Source organism: Sapajus apella, unplaced genomic scaffold (genome assembly GCF_009761245.1).
Source record: "Sapajus apella isolate SASKATOON/1434 unplaced genomic scaffold, GSC_monkey_1.0 scaffold2, whole genome shotgun sequence".
NCBI classification, from domain to species: Eukaryota; Metazoa; Chordata; class Mammalia; order Primates; family Cebidae; genus Sapajus; species Sapajus apella.
This window is the reverse complement of record NW_022436942.1, coordinates 69918815-69924814: the sequence shown is the minus strand read 5'-3', so window position 1 is coordinate 69924814 and position 6000 is coordinate 69918815. Positions and strand designations below refer to the sequence as shown.

General features: G+C 46.4%; 1 protein-coding gene across 1 annotated transcript in view; it reads left to right on the top strand.

Moving 5' to 3' along the window:
• Window positions 1-663, top strand: part of LOC116524599 (putative uncharacterized protein encoded by MAPKAPK5-AS1) — a 4947-nt gene extending 4284 nt beyond the window's left edge. The window contains exon 2 of the mRNA XM_032239890.1: window positions 426-663. The gene's annotated coding sequence lies outside the window, so the exon portion shown is untranslated. The remainder of the gene's footprint in view (window positions 1-425) is intronic.
• Window positions 664-6000: the final 5337 nt, after the last annotated feature.

Sequence of the window (6000 nt, the reverse complement as noted above, 5' to 3'; positions counted from 1 at the left end):
ACAGGTGGTGGGGGGTTGCGGGGGGCCCGGGACGCGCCATTGCACTCCAGCCCGGGGAAACGGGGAAAACCCCTTCTAAAAAAAAAAAAAAAAAGACATGTTTTGGAGGTAACGTTGTCAGGACTTCCTGAAGGATTAGATGTGGAAGGGGAGGAAAAGAAACAGACCGAGGATAACTTTCACATGTATGTTTAAGCAACTAGATGGATAATGATGCCATTCAGTGAGTAAAAGATTTTATGGAGGTGAAAGATTCAGAGTTCTTTTCTATCTAGGTTAATTTGAGACATAGTCAAGTAAGTAATTGAATATTGGAGTGGAGACTTAGTTGTCTACCAGAATTACTGGTTTTTTTTGTCGGTCATACACCAACACTGCATTCCTCAAGTAAAATAAGCGTGTCTGTGTGCCTGTGCTCTCCCCAGTGGAAAGTGAGCAGAAGAGGTGCGCGCAGTTTCCAGGCCTGGCCCATACAGACCTCCAACAGGTGTTCGCCTATGCTCTTACTCCTTCTGCCAACTGGAAGCAGATGGTGATCAGGCTCTGGAGAAGGCAAGGCCTGAAGATGGGAGATTCCTGAGTGGAGGAGAACTGTGCCTTACTGACCTGAATATCAACTCATTATTGTTATGTGGGAATAAACAAACTTGTGCTGACCTTTTACATACTTTGAGTCTTTTATTCTAGCAGCTTTGCCTATGCTACCTAATGTGAGTAAGAGCAATTATCCACTGTTGAACTTTGAGAGAAAATTTTCAAATGACTTGAATTGACATCTGTAACAGGAAATATGCGTGCAAAAGTAATTGTGGTTTTTGCCATTTAAAAGTAATGGCAAAAATAACGAGAAAAAAAAACAATAAAAGTAATGGCAAAAATTGCAATTGTTTTTGTACCAACCTATGGAAGATGCCTTGGATTTATTCATTCATTTCATCCAGTAAGAATTTCTGTCTCTCTGCCAGGCTCTGTGTTGTATAATAGAGACGCAGAGATGAAGAGACAAGGTCCCTGCCCTCAAGCAGCTTTTAGTCTAGCTGCTCAACTTACTGACTTATTTGCACATGCTTTCCCACTACCTAGAAACTCACTCTTCCCTTCCCTCCTAACACACACATACACAGCCTCATTTCTACTCATTCGTCAACTTTACTTTTTTTTTTTTTTTTTTGAGACAGCCTTGCTCTGTGAGTGCCATGGTATTATCCCAGCTTACTGCAACCTCCACCTCCTGAGGTAGGGGAATTCTTTTGCCTCAGCCTCCCAAGTAGCTGGAATTACAGGCACACCGAATTTTTGTATTTTTTGTAGAGACAGGGCTTCGCCATGTTGGCCAGGGTAGTCATGAACTCCTGACCTCAGGTGATTCGCCCACCTCGGCCTCCCAAAGTGCTGGGATTACAGGTGTGAGCCTCCACGCCTGGCCTCAGCTTCATTCTTGATAATTTTTTTTAGAAAGACATGCCTTGCCCATATCCTCCTTTCCTAATGTAAATCAGATGTTCCTATTATCTTATAACTTAATAATCTCAACAAGAGAAAGAATCTTATTTGTCTTACTCTTCATATGCCTCTAATACCCAGTCCATTGTAGGTCCTTAATAAATTCATCTATTGACGGAATCAATGAATGGAGAAGGCAGAACTCTGAAGGAAGAGGTTTCTTCCAATGAAATTCCTCCATTTTTTGCTGGTGAGGCAGCCCTGGTTCACAGCCTCCAGTGATGCTCACCTCCTGGTATTTATGATCTTGTGTAATCCCCTTACTTTTCAGGTGGGCTGGATCAAGTGCTTTGCTTCCGATGAAGGGGTGTCATGTTCAAGATTAGGTTACAGAAACACTCTGGCTTCCATCGGGGGCCCTCTCTGACTTTTACTCATTTGCTCTTAAGGAAGCCAGCTCACTTGGTTCCTAAGGCTGCTGTAACAAATTACCACAAATTGGGTGGCTTAAAACAACAGAAATTGATCCTCAAAATTCCAGATGCTAGAAGTTTGTAATCAATGTGTCAGCAAAAGCCAGGCACGGTGGCCCACTCCTATAATCCCAGCACTTTGGGAGGCCAAAGCAGGCGGATCACTTGAGGTCAGGAGTTTGAGACCAGCCTGGCCAACATGGTGAAACCCCATCTCTACTAAAAATACAAAAAAATACAAAAAAAAAAAAAATTAGCCAGTTGTAGTGGTGGCTACTCTGGAGGCTGAGCCAGGAGAATTACTTGAACCAGGGGGCAGAAAAGTTGCAGTGAGCCATGACCACACCACTGCACTCCAGTCCAGGAAACAGTGACACTCTGTCTCAAAAAAATAAAAAAGTAAATAAAAAATAAAGGGTCAGCAAAGCCATAGCAATGTTCCCTCTGAAGACTACAGGGAAGACTCCTTCCTTCTGGTGGCTCCAGACAGTCCTTGGCATTCTGTAGCATGCTTTGGCTGTGTCACTCCAGGCTCTGCCTCTGTCTTCACATGGCCTTCTCTGTGTGTCTCTGTGTCCTCTCCTTTTATTAAAACACCAGTGGTTGGATTTAGGGCCCAACATCATCCAGTATGAACTCATCTTAATCACATCTGCAAAGACCCTATTTCCAAATAAGGTCACATTCTCAGCTTGTGTGCGAACATGAATTTTAGGGTGATATACTATTCAGTCCACTACAGTTGCCCCTGTAAAGGGGCCCACATTTTGAGGAACTGTCTCTCACCAGCTGCCAGTGAGTACCTAAGGACTGCCAACACACACATGAGCTTAGAAAGGATACCTACCAAGTTGAGCCTTTAGCTAATGGCATCCCCAGCCCACAATTTGATCGCAGCCCTATGAGAGACTGTATGCCAGAGGCACCCAGCTAAGCCATACCCAAACTCCTTACCCACAGAAACAGATTTTTATGTTGTTTTAAAGTACTACATTTGGCTGGGCACAGTGGTTCATGCCTGTAATCACAGCACTTTGGGAGGCCAAGGTGGGTGAATCACTTAAGGCCAGGAGTTCCAGACCAGCCTGACCAATATGGTGAAACCCTGTCTCTACCAAAAATACAAAAATTAGCGGGGCATGGTGACAGGCACCTATAATTGCAGCCACCTGGGAGGCTGAGGCAGGAGAATTGCTTGAACCCAGGAGGCAGAGGTTGCAGTGAGCCGAGATCGTGCCACTGCACTCCAGCCTGGGTGACAGAGCGAGACTCTTGTCTCCAAAAAAATTTTAAAAATTGAAAATAAATAAAATGCAGATTCTGATTCCTTAGGTATGGGGTGGGGCCTGGGATTTTGTATTGCTAAGAAGCTGCCCAGTGATGTAGTGGTATTGCTTGGTCCAGGACCATACTTTGAGGAGTGGGTGTGGACACCTCCACGGTGCCTATCACTCAACAGCCCCTACTTACAGAATGGGCCTTGCTTCATGTGGGTGCCATGTGGCCCCATCCCCTGGCCACAGCTGACTGGCCCAGGAATGGCCATTGGACCCAAGATGGGCCCTTTAGAGGCTCCTGGGAAGTGAGACAGTAACATTAAGCCAATTGTGGGTCGGTGTGGACACAGAGAGGTCGTGTTGTCCCAGGCTGAGGCAGTCCTTGTCTGCCTTGGGAAATGGAAGCGGTGAGGCTGTGGAGAGAGGCTGGAAGGAGCAGCTTCCCAGCTCAGAGAGACTCAATCCTGCCTCCCATTCCTTGCTGCACTAACTGTCCCACATCCTTCCCAGGTATACCCCTATTGCCTGATGCTGTGTTACCAGGGGGGAGGGTGTCCAGGTTCTTGGCATTGTGAACAAAGAATTGGACAAAACACACAAAGCAAGGAAAGAATGAAGAAATTTATTGAAAATGAAAGGACACTCCACAGTGTGGGAGAGGGCCAAGCATAGGGACTCAAGGGCCCCGTTACAGAATTTTCTGGGGTTTAAATACCCACTAGAAGTTTCCATCGTTCCTTGGTATATGCTCTATGTAAATGAAGAGGATGAAGTAAAGTCACAAAGCCATTTATTTGGCATACGACGTAAATGGTGAGCATATTTCCTGGCATGGCTGAAGTGTGAATTGGCCTTATGTTCCCTGCCTGCAGACCCTATTTGCATGCCTTAGCTGGAGTGACGTCTCATCCCTCTGAATGCTGCGGAGCCCGAGCCGTCACTGGTTTTTCTCGGGCTGTCTCCTTTGGTTGAAGTTCACAACAACAGTGCTCTTCCCTAACACGCTTCACACACTTGGCCGATTGTGTTCTTGGATTAAGTTCTTAGTCGTGGATGCCTGCCAGAAAGGTTGTGCTTGCTGGGCACCGTGGCTTACACCTGTTATCTCAGCACTTCACGAGGCAGGAGTTCAAGACCAGCCTGGGCAACATAGCAAGACCTTATTTCAATAATAAAAAAATAAAAAATTTTAAAAATAGGCTGGGCACAGTGCTTCACCCCTGTAATCCCAGCACTTTGGGGGGGCCGAGGTGGGCGGATCAGGAAGTCAAGAGATAGAAGCCATTCTGGCTGACATAATGAAACCCTGTCTCTACTAAAAATACAAAAATTAGCCAGGCTTGGTGGGTGCACCTGTAGTCCCTGCTACTCGGGAGGCTGAGGCAGGAGAATCCCTGGAACCCGGAAGGCAGAGGTTACAGTGAGCCAAGCTCGCACCACTGTAATCCAGCCTGGGCGACAGAGTGAGACTCTGTGTCAAAAAATAAATAAATAAATAATTTTAAAATAATAATATAAATGATAATAATAAAGGTTGTATCAAGTTATGTTTTCCTAGTAGCATGAGAGCATGCCCTGGTTTCTGACCTGTTTCTGTTTCTCAAATAGAGAAAAACTGGACAGCCTGTGAATGGAAAGTTCTAGCATCTGCTGACCTAACTCAGCTCAAATCCTTCAGACCTCTGAGATGGAAGGGGCCCCAGAAGTCTCCAAGGCCAGCCCCACCTCAGGTGCAGCATCCATCCTGGGGCTCTGCAGGCCAGCTGGAGCACTCAGTGGCAGCCGACTGGCTCCTGTCTCCCCTCTCAGAGCTCACAGAATAAACATCATCCCTCTCCTGGGACAGTTTGTTAGGTGTCTCACGTAGTGGTGATTTCCTTAAAATTTTTGTTATTCTGGGAAACAATGCATAATATAAAATGTACCGGCCTAATCATTTCCTTTTTTTTTTTTTTTGAGACGGAGTGATGCTCTGTCACCTAGGCTGGCATGCAATGGCATGATCCCAGCTCACTGCAACCTCTGCCTCCAGGGTTCAAGCGATTCTCCTGCTTCAGCCTCACAAGCAACTGGGATGACAGGTTTCCACCACCATGCCCAACTAATTTTTTGTACTTTTAGTAGAGACAGAGTTTCACCATGATGACCAGGCTGGTCTCAAACTCGTGACCTCAGGTGATCCACCACCTCGGCCTCCCAAAGTGCTGGGATTACAGGCATGAGCCACCACACCTGGCTTCATCCTGATTTTTTTTTCTTTTTTTTTTCTGAGATGGAGCCTCACTCTGTTGACCAGGCTAGAGTGCAGTGGCACAGTCTCAGCTCACTGCAACCTCCGCCTCCTGGGTTCAAACAATTCTCCTGGCTTAGCCTCCCGAGTAGCTAGAATTACAGGCACCTGCCACCATACCTGGCTAATTTTTTGTATTTTTAGTAGAGATGGGGTTTCACCATGTTAGTCAGGCTGGTCTTGAGCTCCTGACCTCAGGTGATCCACCCGCCTCGGCCTCCCAAAGTGCTGGGATTACAGGCATGAGCCACTGCTCCCGGACATTTTTTTTTCTTTTCGAGACAGAGGTTTACTCTTGTCACCCAGGCTGTAGTGCAATGGTGTGATCTCTACTTACTCACTGCAATCTCTGCCTCCCAGATGCAAGAGATTCTCCTGCCTCCACTTCCCATGTAGCTGGGATTACAGGCATGCGCCACCACACCCAGCTAATTTTTGTAGTTTTAGTATAAAGACCGGAGTTTCACCATGTTGGCCAGGCTGGTCTTGAACTTCTGACCTCAGGTGATCCACCCTC